The sequence below is a fragment of the Dermacentor variabilis genome, chromosome 8, assembly GCF_050947875.1.
Source record: "Dermacentor variabilis isolate Ectoservices chromosome 8, ASM5094787v1, whole genome shotgun sequence".
Classification (NCBI taxonomy): Eukaryota; Metazoa; Arthropoda; class Arachnida; order Ixodida; family Ixodidae; genus Dermacentor; species Dermacentor variabilis.
This window is the reverse complement of record NC_134575.1, coordinates 3313294-3333487: the sequence shown is the minus strand read 5'-3', so window position 1 is coordinate 3333487 and position 20194 is coordinate 3313294. Positions and strand designations below refer to the sequence as shown.

At 47.9% G+C, this 20194-nt stretch overlaps 1 protein-coding gene across 1 annotated transcript in view; it reads right to left on the bottom strand.

Moving 5' to 3' along the window:
* Window positions 1-20194, bottom strand: part of Ent3 (equilibrative nucleoside transporter 3) — a 454360-nt gene that overhangs the window by 360975 nt on the left and 73191 nt on the right. The window lies entirely within an intron of this gene.

Below are 20194 nucleotides of genomic sequence, written 5' to 3'. Positions count from 1 at the left end.
GACTGGCCTTGGAAATCTCCAATATTTACTAGGCGCTTTCTTTAAAAAATTCGTTATTGTAACAAAGAGAAAAAAGTCCTTGGCTTGCTTCATTTGTTTTTCAATTCGGAACGTAGGACAGGTACGCCCGAAACCGGTCGCTGGGGCATCCGCCTTAATCGCTTTAGTTTTCTTTTAACATGAGTGATGTCTCGAGTGATCCAAGAGTTATTCTTTTTCCTCTTAACCTTGTGCTTAACCTCGTGCTTAACCATCGCCACAGTCACCGAATGAGGCCAAGCAGACAAAAATATCCAGATCCAAGTCGGGATCGCGATCGAAGGAAAGACAACAGAGCGTCCCCCGGACAACGGCAACGGGCGTGGAACACGAAAACACCAAGCGCAAGGTAAGCTGGGCCAACGTCGTCAGAGGGCAGAATCACACGTCGAAGGAAAATAATGGCGTTCAAACCACAAGACACTCGAGGTACGAAGACACGATGATGATTCTCCAAAGACAGAACAATGAATTGAAGCGAGAGCTAGAACAGCAAAAGAAGAAGACACAAGAGAAGGAAGCCAGCACAGAAAAACGGTTCGAATACCTGATGCGAGATATAGAACAACTACGGAGAGAACAGACCCAGCAATCGCAAACACCCCTACCGTGGCCTTCATCCCCACCCCCACCACCATCATTAACACGACCAGAGCCATCAACACTGTCGAACCAAGCGGTGATAGCCCAGAACGACCTCAAGACACTTGAAGACCGCATCAACGCCAACGTGACCATCATGATGGAAACCACACTGTCCACAGTAACGCAGGTTATGCAAAACACGGTAACACAGATGATACAGACTGGCTTCCAATCTCTCAAGAACGAAATAGAGAACCAGATTCAGGCTCTACAGACCAAAATGATACAATCCGGAGAAAGTTTCAGTCAACGCATTCACATGCTAGAAGGAAGAGATAATGCTCGCAAGAAACCTAAGTACCCTGCGAGAGAAGCCAAGATAATGCAGACCCTAAGCGAACAAGATGGCGAGGCTAACTAAAGAGGAAGATGACTACAAGCAACACCCACGGCTCAAAATTTGGCAATGGAACTGTCATTCTATCCGAAGTAAGAGAAGCAACCTTGTACAATTCTGCAAGCAGTTTGAGCCAGATATTATAGCCTTGCAAGAAACCTAAGCAGAAGACTTCAAGGTCAGTGGTTACCTCATTAACGTCACTGACGGTAAAACGAAGACAGCAATCCTGACCAAGAAGGCCATCAACGCTCAACGACACGACATCCAACACCGCATCGAACACACCCTCGTCGAAATCGAACCCGAGAAAAAACAGCAGCAAAGCCTCTTTGTGTTAAACGTGTACAGCTCACCAAAGGACCACCTAAAGGATCTAGATAAGCTAATGAGAGAGGTGAAGAAGCTGAGCAAGGGTAACGGGCTGATAGTCGTTGGAGATTTTAATGCTCCCCATGTGGCCTGGGGTTATTGGCCTCAAAGAAAAAAGGAGAAGACGCGCACAACGTAGCCCAACAACACCTCCTCACGCTACTCAACGACCCGCAGACACCCACGCGCATCGGCAACAGTGTATCTAGAAACACCAGCCCCGACCTCACATTCGTACACGGACTCAAACAGTATGAGTGGAGCTGCATGGACGAGAATCTTGGTAGCGACCATTATATAGTGCAAACGATCATTCCGCACCACAAAGCAACGATGAAGATCGGAAAAGCCAAGATCACGGACTGGCAGGCCTTTCGCAAAGATGAGAGCGCCATTAATGCGACGATAGACGACATAAAAATATGGATCAGAGGAGTCGTGGAAAGAGCCGAGAAGCATACGAGGACAATCCAGCTGTCGCAAATCACCCCCGTGGTCGACCCGCACTTACTCCACCTGTGGGAGGCGCGGAGAGGTCTCGCCAAACGCTGGCAGCGTAACAAGTGCAACCGGAAACTCAAAATTCGAATCTCTAAGCTGATCAAGGAAACGCAAGAGTACTCTGACTAGACTTGACTTATGGTATAACCGGTCCTGCGCTAACATTCTTAAAAAATTATTTACTTGACCGGCGGAGGAAGTAGTGGGGCGCCGACTAGTGCGGACGCGACAACATCGGCTCCCGATATCTTCAATGATTTCACGAGGTTATTCACCCCAAATCGACGTGTATTGCGTACCAGCGAAAGCAGCAAATTACACGCATTCCGTGGATACCAGATTTATTTCGGTGGGTGGACTCTTTCACAACATTTTCTGCGTTCGAATTTTCAACCTCCGCGTGCAAAGGCGGGCAAGCCTAGGCCTCACACCGCAAGTCATTCATTACCGCCATGGAAGTCGTCACCGGTGAGACGATATCGCCGGAAGAAGCGAATGACCCGGGCTGGATCGCGGCATATAACCGCAAACCCCGCAAGGGCAAGGCCAGTCAACCTCAAGGACCAAGTTCGTCAAGTACACGTGGCAGACGAAGGGACGGCGATCGCACCGCCGGACCGAACAGCGCATACCAGCGCCTCGTCGCTACCTCGAGACTCCCTCAGCTACCGAGGGACACGTTCCGTATCATCGTGAGACCCCGAGACGGTCTCAACGTGGCCAAATCCACACCTGTGCAGGTTGAGCAAGCCCTCGCAATGGCGGCAGCCCTGGCTCCTCAAGACCTCACGGAAGACTGCATCTGCCCCAACGTAACTCAGAATATCTTCATCATCTGTACCCCCAGCGAACGTCGCTGGGGGTACAGATGGTACAACTGGCGGAGCGTCACCACGTTCCCGTCCCGACTTGGGCGTCGCCTACGGTTTCGGCCCGAGGAGCTCCCCGCATGGGATCTCTAACGGCTTAAAACTCCTCAGGACCTCACTGAAGTTCTTGACTGACTGACTGACTTGACCGGCCATACACAGTACATGCAGCAAATACTTTCTCAGTAACAAAATGTATTAACCAAGGTGTACCACAGGGATCAGTTCTGGGCCCTTTGCTTTTCCTTTTATATATTAATGATCTTTCGGATTCTCTTAACTCCACCAACTGCGTTCATTGCATTTTATACGCAGATGACACAACCATATCTTCATCTGACAAATCTGTTGCTACTCTTACTTCTAAGTTAAATATTGCATTAAGTAACATTATAAAATGGTGTAGCAACAATTACTTAGTTCTTAATCCTTTAAAAACTAAATTTATGTTATTCAAAAGTGCTCAAAGGGCCTTAACTTCTATTCCTGAAGTAAAGCTTGGAATTTATTCAATTCCCGTTAGCACCGATGTCACTTTTCTTGGCATACATCTTGACCCTAACTCTACATTTCGCTCTCACTTCCAACATCTCAAGCACAAGACTGCGTTTGGTATACGTGCATTAATTAAAGCTCGCCCTTTTTTTTCTCGTGAGGCTCTGCTAGCGTTGTATTATGCGTTCATTCATAGTCACATTAATTACGGCATTGTTTCATGGGGCAACACGTACGCTTGTCACTTATCATGAATTCAACATATCCAAAATCAGTCAATACGCATTATCACTTCTAGCTCCATGCAATCCAATGCCTCTTTGTTACTTCGCGCGTATAATATCTTGTCTATTAATAATTTGTTCCAGTTTAACATACTCGTCTTACTCCACAAGTTGCTTCATAATAACCTTACGTATCCGTTCATTGCAACTGACCTTTTGCAGAATAAAAATATGACCAGATTTGCGGCTAACAACAATTTCTTGTTACCCATGGTTCATACCAATTACGGCAAAAAAAACATCTTCCTTCGCTGCAATTTCTCTTTCGAATGAATTACCATCAACCATAAAATCCTGTACTTCTCTTGTAATTTTTAAAAATCACCTTAAGCATCATTCTGCGATAACTTAACTACGATCTGGCCGTGTACCTTTGACATTTATCTCACATGTCATTTCTTGTATTTCATCCATGCTTTTTTCCGAGTTTCTGTTATAACATGCTTTTTCGTGTTTGATTGTAAACGACATGTCTAATGATGTATTTGATCTGTAGATGTTGTTTATAATACGCTAATTTGCTGACTATTGATATCACCATCAATGTTCTTATTATTAACCGAGGGTCCCACTACAGTTCTTTCACTTTGGGTCCCTCGTCTGTATATTTGTCATGTAATTACTTCTTTTTTTTTTTTGAACGAATAAATCTGAATCTGAATCTGAAACTTGAAAGAAAGAACTGGCGTGAAACATGTAACAAGCTTCAAGGTACCTTAAGCAGCAAGCGCACTTGGGCGGTGCTCAAGACTCTCCTATCAAAGAAGGAGAACAAGAACGCCGCAAAACAGAAACTGCAGCGACTCATACACAAGCACCCGGGGAAAGAGGAAGACATTATCAAAGAAGTGAAGGAGAAGTTCCTCGGTACGGAGCGTAACATAACTGTAGATTTGCACTTCGACGAGTATCGAGGCAACCCAAATATAGAACTGGATCGGCCCTTCACAGAAGCAGAAATCGAGAGGGCCTTGAGCAAGCTCACCCGCAACACGGCGCCGGGGTACGACAGAATAAACACGACACTCCGAAACCTTGACGGACCCTCTGTAGACGCGCTCTTAAAATAAATCAACGAGTGCTGGCAACACGGTAAAGTACCACCGGAATGGAAACATGCCGAAGTAACCATGATACCTAAACCCAACAAGCCCATCAGCGTGCAAAATTTTCGACCTATATCCCTAACCTCGTGTGCTGGAAAACTCTACGAGCACATGGTGCACAACCGCATGATCGACTATCTCGAAGACAACGAACACGTCCCAAACACTATGTTCGGATTTAGAGCTCACCTGTCCGCGCAAGACGTGTTGCTGCAAATCAAGGAAAAAGCCATCGACAAGCTGGACACGCACAGCAAAAGAGTCATCCTCGCACTTGACGTGAAAGGGGCTTTCGACAACGTGTCACACGAAGCCATACTGCAGCACCTCAACGTATATAACTGGGGCGAAAAAGTATGCAATTACATCAAAGCTTTTCTGAAAGAACGGACAGCCACAGTGGGGATAGGCAACTTACGCTCTGAGAAATTCGACATACCGCGAAAGGGAACGCCACAAGGCTCCGTCATTTCGCCGATGCTATTCAATCTGGCGATGAGCTCACTACCCAAGCAACTGAAGCAAATAGAAGGGATTGGTCACGCAATATATGCTGACGACCTCACCATCTGGACTACGGGAGGGTCGACAAGTAAACAGCAAGACGCTCTGCAAGAAGCGGTTGACCCTACGGAAAAGTACCTGGAAGCATGTGGACTGACGTGCGCACCTGAAAAATCGGAGCTCTTGGTGCTAAGAAAGCGCACAAGAGGCCGACAACCGCAGCAGATACCACACCCGGTAGTAAAGGTGGGAGGCATCATGATTCCGCAGGTTACGACGCTCCGCATCCTCGGACTCCTGATTCAAAAGGACGGGGCCGGGGGAGCAGAGTTGGAAAAAATTCAGAGAACAGTGCAACAAATAACCCACCTTATCAAAAGAGTGACGAGCAAAAGCCACGGACTCAAGGTAGAAGACTGCACGAAAATGATACAAGCGCTGCTCACGAGCATCGTCACGTACGGGACCCCATACGTTGACATGAAGAACAGTCAACGAGACAAAGTAAACGCCCTCATCAGAAAATCATACAAAATTGCCTTGGGCCTGTCCCGCTCCACGTCCACAGCGAAATTACTCAAAATAGGAGTCCACAATACGTGGGAAGAGCTCGTGGAAGCGCACAACGTCAACCAACTGGAGAGACTAAAGCTGACAAATACGGGAAGAGCCCTGCTGCAAGATCTGGGCTACCAAGTCGAGCGTATCCCACACGAGATCAGAGACAAGCTACACATAAGTACCATTCCAAGAAACATGCATCCCGAGTACGACCAGGAAAGGAGACAGGCGAGAATACAGGCGCTCAAGCGCATACTCGAACGCACCAACAGCGAAGAAGAAAACGTTAGATATACGGATGCAGCTGCGTACAGTACCAACGACCGATTCGCAATCAGCGTGGTCGACGAGAAAGGCGAACAACTTACAGCCACATCCATACGTGCCAAGGACGCGAGCACAGCGGAAGAGGTGGGCATAGCCCTGGCCATCGCAACGTGCAAGAAGGCCATGGTTACCGTGGTGACGAACTCTCAAGAAGCATGCAGAAGGTATATGAACGGAAGGATTGGAAAGGCAGCACTTCAGGTCTTGAACAACACCAAGATAGAAGCAGCACAAATCCTCTGGACGCCGGGACACGAGTCTCTCACGGGGAACCAGGCGGCGCACGCCGCGGCTCGAGATCGTGCACGCCGAGCCATCTCCGACGCGCAGAGAACACGTACCAACGACTGTGACGAGGATGATGAACGGATATCCAAGAAGTGCTCGGATATCTTGGCGCACTACAGGAAGCAGAGGCGTCGCTACCCGCCCGCACATAAGACGATGAGTAGGGACCAAGCGGTAACCTGAAGAAGACTACAGGCTGGAACCTACCCACACGGAACACTGCTGCACGCCATGTACCCGGGCATCTACGGGCGAGAGTGCAAGTTCTGCCCGCCGGACACGCCCAACACCTTGCGCCATATGGTGCTTGGATGCAGGAATAATCGAGAAGCATCACCATCATCATCACCACCAGGCGATAACATGCAGAAAGAGGCGGATTCAGAAGAATAATTGGAAGACCAGTGGGAGGCTCTGCTGGTGACGCAAGACCCTGACAGCCAGCTGCGGTTGGTGAACAGGGCTCGGGCGGCGGCAGCGTGCCATGGCTACCTGGACTGAGGAGGCCACCCACCTTTGGGTTCAAGAAGCCTGGTCTCACAATAAAGTTTATTTCTCTCTCTCTCTCTTAACCTTGTGCGGCACAAAACGATCTAAACAGTGCAAACATGTAGACTTGAACGTGAACCACAATACATTTACATCATCATTAGCACCGAAATTGTCGAAATTAATTTCTAAATAGTCCAAGATACTCGTATCATCTGCTCGGTTGAAGTCTTTCACAGAAATAGGGTCCTTCTTTGCTTCCGCCATTTTTTTAATTGAATGGTCGCAAACACGAGTTCATGGTCAGAAATTCCGTTCAAAGAAGTGATGTCGGAGCACTCTATTTTAGAGTTTAAAAATAATAAGTCGAGAATGTGGCTTCGTGTGGCAGTAACTCTAGTAGTCGTATTAACAATTTATTAACTTATACAAACATTCTTAACGCCATCGCGTTAAAATCTCGGAAGACAAAATTAGCGGCCTGACCAGCCGCTCAGGACGCTGGCGGCACTGAACCAGGTCGGCCGCAGGGCTCTACGGGAGTGTCCGGCCTTTACCATTGGGGATGCGCAACTCTCACGCGTCCCCTGATGATGTTTTCCCCGCATGGCTCATGTAATCCGGCTTTGCCGCGTGGCTTTACGGCGGCGGTCGGTGTTGTTGCAGAGTAGTACGAAAGATGGCGCGAGTGTTGTGCTGCTAACGACACCTAAAGGCAGGCTTACTTGGGCGCAAAAGAGAGAACGCTGTTCCTCTTTGGCTCGGCAAGCGGCGCGGACGCTCCGCGAGCGCGCCGATCCATGCATCTGCGAGACCGTCTCGCGAGGCCTAGGAGCAGGACACCGGAATTGGACGAACACGATCGTTCGAACGCGCCACCGTTCGCATGCCCGCAAACGACCAAGCATTGGTGTCCAGCACGGAGCGAACATATCCGCTCGATATCCAGTCGCGGTGAGTTGGACTTCCTAGATTTGTCACGCCCCCATCGGCATGTTCTGTGGATAGCAGTTAGGCGAGCAAACACTGGTGTACGAAAGGTGCAATAAATGCCCTTGTAATTGTTTGCACTATTGTGATGTCGTTCTATTGCCCCAAGGGCGCGTGCGAGAGCCCCGCAACTTATATGTTTCTGTATGGCTCTACTGCTGAGCACAACGCAGTCTTGTTCTAGACACTAACAAAATGTACATCGCTTACGGATTGACACGTAAAAACGTGAATATATAGACGAGTATCCCAGTAAACGTTGAATTCAGGCCAGAGACAGACACAATAAAAAGTTTATTAGAAAAAGAAAAACAACCCCTGTGCTGCTTTCGGCGAGGATGCCTAAATCACGTTGATTATTTCGGTCCTGAACACGTGCAGCAGCAAGCAGTCGTATATGTCATTGTGATGAGCAGCAGCCCCAATCTAGAACAGTATTTTAGAAGAGTACAAGAACCTGGAAAGGCATTTTGTGACTTGTAAGATATAAGATTACGTTCGAGCCGAAGTTTAAAAAAAAGAATTCAGCAAAGATACATATACAACCACAAATCTTTAAGAGGAAACTTTAGCTTAGAAACCCAACTCTGATGCCGCCTATTCAAATATACATGTAAAACGCAGAAAGGCTTTTCTGAGATAACCAATGAACCGCGTTCAATGAAATTTCTTGCATTTAAGAGAGAAAGCTAATTTCTAGTGACTGTTGGCAGCGGAATATTGATTTAAGGCCTGAATGTTTGAAAGTGAACCTCGGCGAACCTCGCTGGGTTTCCTGACCGTGGCTGCTGCCTGGCTGTTCCTTTGCCTAATGGGCCGGCCCCTGACAGCGTAGTACGCGCGCCGCTGGATTCCTTGCAGCAACACCAGATGACGCTCGCCTCCACGCTTCCGCGGATGCGAGATAACCTAGAATAGGCGAGCGGCGGATGACGTCATGGGCACAGTGCCAACTCGCCCAGGTAGCGGTATAGGTACAACCAGGAGGCTTTATTTTTGCAAAGGGAAGTGCAGAATGGTTGCAGAAAGAAGGAGACCTCGACAGGATAGACGCTTTCTTCCGCAACGCTTCGGCGCTCCGCTTTGCAAAAATCATGTCAAACCACCTAGCCCAACAGTTCAATATTCTAAAGCAGGAGTCATCAGAAAGAAAGTGAGCAAAGCAGAGACAGCGAATTCAATGCAAAAAATAGAAACGACCATAGAGATTTACAAGAATGTGAAGAAAGAAATTAGAATGGAAACTCTGTACGATAACACAAAGAACAGTGCCTAGGCTATTTGAGGCTCTAGCTAGTTGCCTAAGGACAAAAACATACCAGAGCAAACATTCACAGCAAGATGAGGCATGTATATGCTGGAGCAAAACTCTGGAGACTACTCAGCAAATACTAATGTAACGCGCATGAATTAACCCAGCGAGACCCGGAGGTAACGTATACTTCCCAGGAGCGCTTGAATTTAAGGTGGACAGAAGCATTAGCCGGCAAGCAGTCAGATAAGCAAGAGACGCTTAGCATATTGGTAAAAAAAGCAGGAAAGAAATTGATACGACTGGCTACAATACACGCATAGGTAGCGATACAAGGCATATGGAGAAGATTAGGGGGAAAAAAGATTATAAAGACGTGTACAAAAAAGTCGCAATTTCGCCTGAAACGCGTAGCATCGATTACGATAGCAAATTAGTAGAAAGCTTTACGTAATACGAATATTAGTTTTATCGGCTGTATAAGCTTGTAAACAGGCATACTAACTACATTAACAAGCATGGTCTCACGCGCTCAAGCAAACATGAACCCATCTCACTCGATGACCGCGGAAACTCACTGTCAAAACGCTGGTGTGGGAAAGCGCGGCATCAGCAGCGAGCGAATTCACCTTTGCTGTGCCTGCCTCTAGCATCAACGCTAACTCAGCGACAACGGGTGAGCCGCGGTCGCCGGGTCACCCTCGCACGCCTCCACTCACATGTGCGGCATATGGCGCACGGCGACGATATTATCACCCTCGGACTTTATCGGGAGCCTCACGGCGAAGCCGACGGCAGAAATGAGCCTGGCTGTCCAAATAATTGCTATCGTAATAAAATGCTAGAATGAAGGACACGTATAGTATAGTTGATTGTGTCAAGCAGGCTAAGTAACTATTTGTCACAGCCCCGTTACAAAGGGGAGGCCAATAAATCATCATCCATGGCGGCGGCGGCGCCGACCGTGCGGAGAAAAGAAAATAGAAATAAAAATAGATAGAAAGCTCCGCTCATCGGCAGCTGCACGAGGAATAACGGATCTGAATTGCATTACGTACGTATGCGCATCTTGCCGCTGAAACTACGATGCGTTCAAGGCCTCCGTCGTACGCGCTAGCAGTCAGCAACTCCGCTTAGCAGAAAGTTCGGTATAATTTGTGTTTCTGCGTGCGTGCGTGCGTGCGTGCGTGCACTCGTGTTTGGACTCTTTATGCACTCACACAAAGTGCCACTGCATACAGATTCTAACTAGTTGGATATACGCTGCAGATATTAAAGGAGATTTTTCCAAAATGGGTAAGCTGGGAAAAAAACAGAAGCAAGAAGCTCACAAATTTGTAGCTCTGCACCAGGAACAGATATTGTAGTTCTGTAGACTGCATGCGTTAAAGCATCCAAAGCGCACATGTTTGATATGTTATTTTATATCTTACGTGAATTTCTTACATTGTTTACAAGAGTATTGCAAAAGTCCTACTCACATATTAGTGGTATACCTGAAAGCCACGTATAATACATCAATTTTGGCCGCTTTAGATGTAGTGTTAGACGAAATTCACAGAATTGCGATATCATTTTGCATTGCTGACTTGTAGAGTTGTAAGTTTAATAGCTTCGTTTCCTGAAATTTTGCGATTTTCAATAATTTTTACTAAGACATTGGTGACATAAACCGAGAATTCGCTATCAATCGTCACTAGATTTTAACTTTCTCTTTTAAGTGCAACAAATCTCGTTAGATTTGGTGCTGTGGCTGCCTCGAAAGACGATTTCTCCTTTCCCTTGTATTTATAGAGGGTGTCCCAACTATCATGCACCAAGATTTAAAATTATGCAAATACCACGTATCCGGGCAGAACCAAGGTAATGAATGTTGTTTGCCGTTTCTTGGAGATGCTCAGATTATTCTTGAATTTGCGTAATTAGTCTTAATTAATTTCTCAAATATTATGATTTGATGAAAAAGTGTCGATGCGGAAATTGTAGAGCGACATGAGAAACTCCCGATACAGCTTTCCGTTGCTCAGTACGTGCTACATAAACGTGTTTATGCGAGCGTGAAAGAAGCCCGCGAATAGACGCAAGGTGCCTGGAGCGGCCAGTCGTTCTCATAGCAATGTGAGCGTAAACGAGAATCTATAAGAAATGTAAGCTTGCTTACATTCGAGGACGTGCATATACGTTCTCGAGTGTAAGCGAGCACGAGCGATTGTTTTGGAACGTCTTGTAATAAATATCCCCGAGAAACGAAAGCATTAGTTTCATTAAAGAATTGTGATAGGGTTTCTTGTGCCGAGTTAGAGATGTACAATAGATGTTCGTTGATGTTGGTTTTTCTGCGAAACATAAGATAGGTCGCATATGCCCGTTAGTTGATAATTTGCTGAAGGATAAGCAAGTGAAGGGAAAATGCACTGTCAAACATGTGACCAGGTACATCACTTGTGCTAAGCAGGTTGTGTACGCCATTCCATTATTTTGTAGTAGAGAGTACGTGGGACAAACGAAGCGATGTGTGTACGTTCGACTTCGTGAGCATGAGCTATCTCTTCAAGGAGTTGCGCCCCTTCATCTCCCGGAGCATTGCAAGTCGTGCGGTTGTCGCCCCGATTTAAAAAAATTAGTGTCATTTTTAAACACGCAAGCCAATTGACAAGGGAAACCGCCCAGGCTCACAATATAAAGATTAGGGACAAAGCGTGTATCAGCGAACCGTCTATTACTCTTCATGAAAAGGAATTGCGTTACCCATGCCAATTTTGGTTGTGCGTCAGATTGTCACAGTTGCCTTGATGCATCTATGTGCCTCGTACATGTCATGGCTATAAACTGGCACCTATATATATGTTATACATATCTTCAATAAAATATCAGTTGAGAGTCAGCGCCGTGTCGTCGTTTTTAGATCTTTTTGTGTCCTTGTCTTGTATTGCGCTGTAACGAACCACTATGAATCCCAACCAACTGGCCCCACTTGCCGTTTTGATGCAGAGAGGTACACGCTTGATACTTCACGTTTTTTTTTTAGTTACCAATTTCCCACAATATTTTTAAACAAATTTATTGCGACCCCAATAAAATATCTGCTTTCAACATACCGCAGCATTTTCGTCTCTTCCATCCAGCGTGCTCCATCGAAACCGGTGCAGAGGATGCGGAGCTCGGCTGCTGCTCCGTTCCGATGCAGGGAGCTCCATGCCAAGGGGCTCCGATGTCTCGCGTATTTTGCATCGTAATGCACAGGCGTTGGTCGGAGCCCTAACATGATTTGCTGCACTGATTTTTGCCACACTACCGAGGGTAGAACCTAAACATACACTAGCGTATTCTTTCTTTATTAGGGAGGCGCAGAACCAGCGAGGACAGATTTCTTTTTTTCAGGAATCTAGCCTCGTTAAAAAATGTATTGTATAACGCACATTTCTCAGACATGTGTATGCGTACGGACCCTGTGTAATAATTATGAGTCGCAATCAATTAAGTCCACACATTGCTCAGTCTGCTCAACAAGTGCGAGGCATGATCAGTCCATCTTTCTCTGGTGTCTTTAAATAATCACTCATGTTTCGGTAACATAATTTTTAGCACGCGGTATACCTGGCGGTAATCGTGCGCGGCTTTATTGTTATTCTTTGATGTACCGCCAATAATTGCAGAGGGCGAAATCTTGCATGTTTGTGGTAGTTTACAGCTCGGGATATATAATCTACGGTACAGCGTTTCTTCGTATCTAATTACATCTTTTTTTTTATGTTGCGCCTGCTACAGCCGCTGTTTTACTTTCTAAATTTCCTCGTTCCCGCTCGCGCTGTCACTGCAGGGGTGGCTACCCCATCAAGCTGCTCGTGGAAGTGGCTTTTGTGGGCGGCTCTGTCCTCGTATTATTCCAAGGAAATAAATATTTATTTACTTATTTAATAAAGAAAGAAAAGTGTCTACAGATGCATACATTTCGAATGAGGCAGTTACGCAGCTAAAGAGTATTTTTGGTGAAGTCTACTTCTTCATTGATTCAGCTGTCTTCTAGCTGTGACGCAACTGCATAACATATTTCCACTAGGGCTGGCCGATCAATCGATTAACGTATGTAGTTGTAGCGCTCGGTGTGCGTCTCCGATCTTCGTTCCATCGTAAACCAACTACAGCCCAATGTTCCATTCTATCATTACGACGCCTCAATGGCAATGAACACGAGGGAAACGAGGCGAGCGTCGGCAGCCTCTTCCACAGCGAGGCAGGCAAGCTTGGCACGCCGACCAACACGGGCCTCGCACGGGCATCGCGGTACTTGTCACGCACGTCTCTCGGGAGCGCAGACAAAAAAGCCAGCGTTTCAAGCCAACGGGACAAGTTGTCAAGCCTCACTGGAGCTGGACTTATGATTTCATCGTAGTGAGTTCGACATCAAAAGGAACTGAAGTTTAGGCTAGTTGGTGCAGATTCATGGTGGATGACTTCAATATCGCTTCATACATGCGTCTGTACGGCACTCGTAAATTTGAAGGCGATCAAATGCGAAAATGCTCAAATAGATTACTTTGTTTCCAGTCTCACTTGTAATCTGCGTCTTAGTTGATCAGAACGTACATCTTGGACAATCTCCGTGCCGAGAAGTCGGCTACCGACTGTGTACACATCACACTTCCGCGTAATCAAGCGTATAAAGGCGTTCGTTGCTGTCTATGGGCACTGCACATCCATGCAGGGTGTCGTCAAAGCGATATTAAAGTCAACTGCCAGACCAAATAGTGGAACTCGTTTATGCCTCGGCGCTTATGTACAAAAATTAGCAGTAGTGATTTCTAGCTCGTGTACGCATAACCACAGATCCAATTGCACAATTAGTTATACGAATAAAAGGTTCCGATTAATCTAGGTAAAATTTTTAATCGATGCCCGGCCACAATTTCGACACGTATACGGAGCGAGATCTAGACCGAAAACGAGTTTGTGTAGAAAACTAAACACAACGGCACGATATTACACTCTCTCTTGTTGACTGCGGTCACAGCTCCGTGGAGGAATGCGAGACGCAAATCTGATTTTCGATGCTCGAGCTTCAAAGCGGCGTACGTGGGCGGACGCATAGGAAACGTAAAATTCGTGCACACCAAAGCACAAGAGGCCTCGGACGCGTTTCTAACGCCACCCACTGAGGCGTCGCATCAGCGTCGAGAATTGAATAGAAATACGGCGAGAAGGACAGTGAAGGGCAAGGCACGCACGAGTCTAGCGATTCACGTCGAACATTCTGAAAGAGGTATAGGGAAACGGTGGACAGCAGGGAAGCACTTGGGCCGTAAGCAGACACGAATGGCAAAATGGAAATCGAAATAAGACTAGCAGTAAACATAGGGCAAGCGTCAATAACGAAATGATGCACAACTATGCGTCAAATGCCACGGCGCGGAGAAAGCAAAAAGTCGCACTTCCGAATAAAAACATAGACGGGGAGAGTAATGCCGGGGCGCAATTGGCTGCTACTCGACCCATCTGGCGGCTTCGTCCGCACGAAAGGGCCACCCACTCGACGCCCCTCATAGCAGAGCCAGGAGAAGAGGCGGCTACTTTATTTCCTTATCCGCCTCTCCAAAAAGAAGAAAGAAAAGAGAGATGAATAATTACACGCAAAAGCGGTGTGCGCTTTTTACGTAACGGTCATGTACGCCCGAAGAATCTTGTTTGTCTGTTGTGCCTCATGCAAGGATGCGTCTGCTGTGGAACAATTCCGACGAGCGAGCTTTCAAAACAGAGACAAGAAATATTTTTACAAAATAGTCAACGCAAGGCTCATATAGGGACGAAAATGGTGCAGTAGAGAGTGTATGGGTAAGGGAAACGGCAGCACTTTGGATCCGGTCCACTCCACTATAGGAAGGACGAGGCGAAGGGGAATGCATTTGATGCCTTAGAGATACGCGCGGCAAACGCACCAGTTGTTGGAGGGCGAGATTACTACACCGTTGTCCACGCAAGCTAACAAGAAAGCAGCCCAAGGCAACAATGTGCAGTGAAGCTGTTTTACTGTTGAATGAACCGTATGATGCTTTCGAGAATGCTAGACAAGCGAAAAGAGGAAGGAACGCAACACTACTGTGATGGCAACGAATGTGAACCTTAAAGATGAAAGCAAAAGGCAAGAACCATCTTTTTAAGGTGACGTCCTGACTTAAAAACAGTAAAAAGAAAGGCGGGTGCACGACAGATCGGCGAGAGAGGAGTCTTTTGCTGATGGAAAGATACGCACACACGCGAAAACGAAAAACAAGAGGGATAAAGAAAGAGAAACAAGGAAGAAATTCAGCGGTCGTGGTCCTAGCAATGAAGATGACCCTCCGAAAGAAAAAAAGAAAAGAAAGCGCAGAACGCGTGGCCATACCGAAGCGACCGTCTCACCTTCAAAATAGACTAAGTGCCGTTGCAGACGGACGAAACAACGGCCGTCTGCTTCTGAGTGGCTGCCTAGGCGAGGGAACATAATAAAAACAAACAAAGTAGGAAACAAAGAATGGCGAACAGCGGTCGTGACGGCGCTGCCCCTTCAATACAAGGACAACAGGACTACGCCAATTTTCTAAAGCGACGGACTTCCTTCAAAATAAACAGTGGACGCTGTCCTGAGTGAACAAAGGGACGGGGGGAGGCCGTTTGTCAGGGCACGACTACCTACAGATCAGCATACAAAAAACGAAGCAAAGCGAAAAGAAAGACGGTAAAGCAGCGATCATGACGATGAAGATGACCCTTCAAAAAAAAGAAAATGCGTCACGTCATCGGAAAGAAACGCAGCCCTCCCTAAACCTCCAAGCGGCCAGTTTGTCGACCCGGTCGTCTGCTACATCCGCACCTGCAAACGGTGTCGTAAATTCGACGGGAAGCGTCAAAATAAACCAGCGAAAAAGGGAAAATGTAAATATACGCGGCACCAAACGGAGGAAAATGTAACGAAGCGACAAACCAGCCCGACGCGCGAAAGGCGAAATCCCATTTGCTCAAACTGCCGCCACTGCGCCCAGAGCGCTTCCCTTGTTCGCTCGCTTGCTCCAGCGGCTGTAAACTTGACGGCCGTCCGAACTGCGCGAACAAACGCGCTTCGGGGGCAGAGCGGAACTGCGTGAACAGCGGAGCCGTCAGTGGCGAGTAAATAAACCGTAAGGCTATTTTGACGGGTCCAAGACCTCACGCGCTCGGCCAACTCTCGTGTCGACGAAGATGACGGCAAACTGCTTGATTTTCACTGCAGCGCCCAATCTTTGGAAATTGTTGAAATGGAAGAGAAAAGGGTGAAATGCATGTCAGATATTCGAAGCAGTTTCTTTATTTTATTTTATTTTTGCGACCGAGTAACAATATGAAAAAGAAATAAAAAGGGATAAAGGAAACAAAGCGGTTAAGTTAACTGCCGACGAAGACGTCTGTGTGTAGGAAATGCGGACTATTCCTAAACGCGTGAATGTCCGCGATGGATCTATCTGTGGCTTTTGCTTCGGTCACCCATCCCACTGCTTTGAGGGATGGCTTGTGGGACGCTCCATACAGCAGTCGTGTGCCTAGCACGCTTTATTTCATCTTTCGTATTTCTGACGATGTGCCGCGGCGACACATTTCCGATGCGCGCGAGACAAAGACGATGTTTCGTGCGCGAATGCCCGCATGAAATAAGAGCGTGGCCGTACCCACCAACTACTCGGCCATATTGCAACATTACAGGCTCGAGCGTCGAGTGTACCCTCCACCGCACCCTAAACTCGACAGAGAAGAAAGCCTGATCCTCAGACGCCTGCAAAGTAATACGTACACGCACGGAATGATAATGCATCGCCTCTACCCGACGCTCTACGGATACCTCTGCCCACGCTGCAACGTACCCGACACTCTGGCACACTTGCTCCTGGAATGCCCGTGGCAGGAAGGCAGCGAAATGCAACTAGAGGCGCACGCAAAACGAGCAATAGAAGCAAATGACCTATTCGAAACGTGGGAGGCCAAGCTAACCCTCGGGGACCTGGAAGAGCAACGAGAACTCGTCGCCAGGGCCAAGAGGGCAGTCGAAGCCAGAGGGCTCCTGGACTAAGGAGCCTTCCCACCTTAGGGTGATCCCCGTCCTCGCTCGGGACACTGTTTCGTACAATAAACGTTTCTTTCTCTCTCTCTCTCTCTCCTTCAGGATTCTAGACGTGCGCGTAGAAAAGCGAAAGGAAATTTGCTGCCTTACAATCTCAGCTCTCCTGCGACATATCGCAAATTCTTGACAACGCGTCACTCTACTATCAGCAATGTTTAAAAAACTCGATCAATAATTAACTGAGACTGCAGCTTCTGACGCAACACAATATGGCTGCGGAATTCGAGAGACATTAGGTGACGTGAAGACAACTGGAGATTTAAAAACGAAATAGTGAAAAAAACAGGTACCGGAAAAACAAGGAGGTTAGTCAAAGATGGTTCCAGATGCGAGGAAGGAGGATAGATGGAAAGGGAGACAGATGCAGAAAGAACATAAGCAGCCCCATAGACTGCTGTTATTTGGGAATCACCTCTCAACATTCTTATCTCGCGCAGTGCTCCGCACTTTCGGAGATTTAATATAGACAGACGCAGATAATATGCGTGATGTTCTCATCACACGCGCAGTCGTTCGAGTCTAGGCCTGTTACGATTGACGTTTAACATCGTCTACCCGGCATCCCTTCTGGGCGATTAACGCTTCACCGGCAAGCGTGCAGCCATGAAAGGCCCTTCACGCTGTATCGTCGTTTTATCAGGGCCAGGGAGCTGGCTACTAAATCGGCGTAACCAAAACTGACGGGCGAGACGGGTGCCCGCCTGGATGAGACTGGACCCGACACGGACGGTGACACGCAAACAAACGTCGAGCCGACCACGGCCGCCGTCCTTCGTGGAATCAGCAGCTACCGCGAATACCGGAGCCTGACCCTGACTGGCGGACCGGCACGAATGGCCCACTAGTTTATCAAAGGGGCCGACGTCGAGGGCTTTCCGTGAGAACGACTTCCACATCAAACCTGCAGCTTGACAGGTCGTTGCCTCGTATGCGGGGGCGAACGTGCAACGCTGGAGGCGGAGCCTGGCGGGACGATGCGACGTCATGGGCGGGATTTCGCGAACGGTTCAACGATTGTACTTGGCCACGAAGAACAGTGAATTTCCCCAACGAGAGAAAGAAGAGAAAGAAGTGCATGAAAAGTAGATCTTGAGTGCTGTGGGGGTGCGCTCCGACTCGTACGTGTGACACTACTCAAACTCGTACTAGTACTCGAACTCGTGCTAGTGCATGTAAACTCTCATGTAAATTTGTAAATAAACCCTTTTTGACCTCTGGAACGTCGTCCCGGATGTCTCGATTGGCAAGGCACCTGGCATATAACCAGCCACGGAAACTTAAATCACCGCTCGGACAACCGAATCGCAGCAGGGCTGCGAGCCGTTCAAATAAAATGAAAAAAAGACAATTTTGTACAAGCGACATCGGCCCATAGACGGCAGCACTGAGTGTCTTCACGGCGCTATGTTCCAGACAGAAGACGGAACAGAAATCAATCAGCGCATATATGCTAGAGTCGGTGAAACAGTTGGAGCTACCACAAGGGCCAGCTCGCGTGTCTCCGAGCGAAGGTGTCGACCGCCGAGGCCGCTCTCGAGGACTGATGCAAAAATTTCCCTGTTCACGTGATTTTGCTTCTTCGTTCATTCGTTCCTTATTGTTTCTTAACAAAATTTCACACATATTTCGTATGTTGAGTTTTTCAATAACAACTACAAACACAGCAAGATTAGAGTATGAAAGCTGGCCTTTTTTGATATGAAGTGCTCTGCCTTAAGGATGAAAAACGTACTATATAAATGAATGTTATGGTGTTTTATACTTGGTTAGATGAATATTACATCTGTGTTTGGCTGGTCGCGAGCTCTGCGCCACCACGTGGCTGCACCGTGCAGGCCCCTCACGTTTACGCCTCCGCTCATCCGTCAAAACGCCAAGCTCGCCTGCGTTTACTGGAATACCGCACACGCTCGACGCTGCGGCAGAACGCTCGCAACGCCCGCTGCTTGGATAGCTCTCGCTGGGGATCGACGGCCAGGCGGCTAGCGGAGAGATTAGACAGGCTTCGGGCGAGGGCTCCGTGACACCGGAAGCGGACGACACGACTTCATATCATGACGTAGAGCCAGTGAAGGTGGAGCTTAGCCCCGATCTCTTGGCGAACAACTTGAGGAGAAAAAGCCGCACTTCCGCTTTCGCCCTAAAGGCGAAGCATCGATTGCGATAGCAAATTAGTAGGTAGCTGTATACGAAGCAGGAATATTAGTTTTATCGGCGGTATGAACTTGCAAACATTCGCTTACTAACTAAGTTGACAAGCACGGTGTCACGCGCACACAGGTAAGCATGAACACATCACGCTCGATGATTTCACGAGGGTTGCAATGTGGGCTTATTGGTAATGCATCTTCAAGGGGGGTACGGTAGCGCGATTCAAAGACGGGACAAAAGAAGACACATAGGGACACACACAGCGCTGTGTGTGTCCCTATGTGTCTTCTTTTGTCCCCTCCGGGACCGTACTCCCCTTGAAGACGCTCGATGACTGCGGAAACCCTCTGTGAAAACGCTAGAGTGAGGAATCGCGGTGGCAGCAACGAGAGATTTGACCTTCGTGCATCTGTCGCTTCGACTCGAACGAAACATTGAAAGTACAGCGCATACGAAGGTACCGGCACTACGCACACTCTGCAAAAATCGCAGATCGCTTTGAAGATGAGGCCCGTGCGGGCGCGCACTTTGGCCACATGGCAGATCGCTTTCAAGATAAGGCGTCCACGCGACCGCGCCGTAAGCCGCAGCCGCCGTAGAACAACCTCCCCCCCTCCTCCCTTGTCTCACCTCCGTGCCTCGCACGTGGCAGAAGATGGCGCGCTTCCGACCCGCCTTCCTCGCTCGCGCACCGAGATTGAGACGCGTTCGCTGGCTCACTCTAGCACGTTTTCACTCGCACATACAGCATACGGCGAGCGGCGACGACTTTATCGCCCATGGACTGTATACGGAACCTCACGGCAACACCGACGCCAATGGCACAAATGCCCCTGCAGTGTCTATATAATTGCTATCG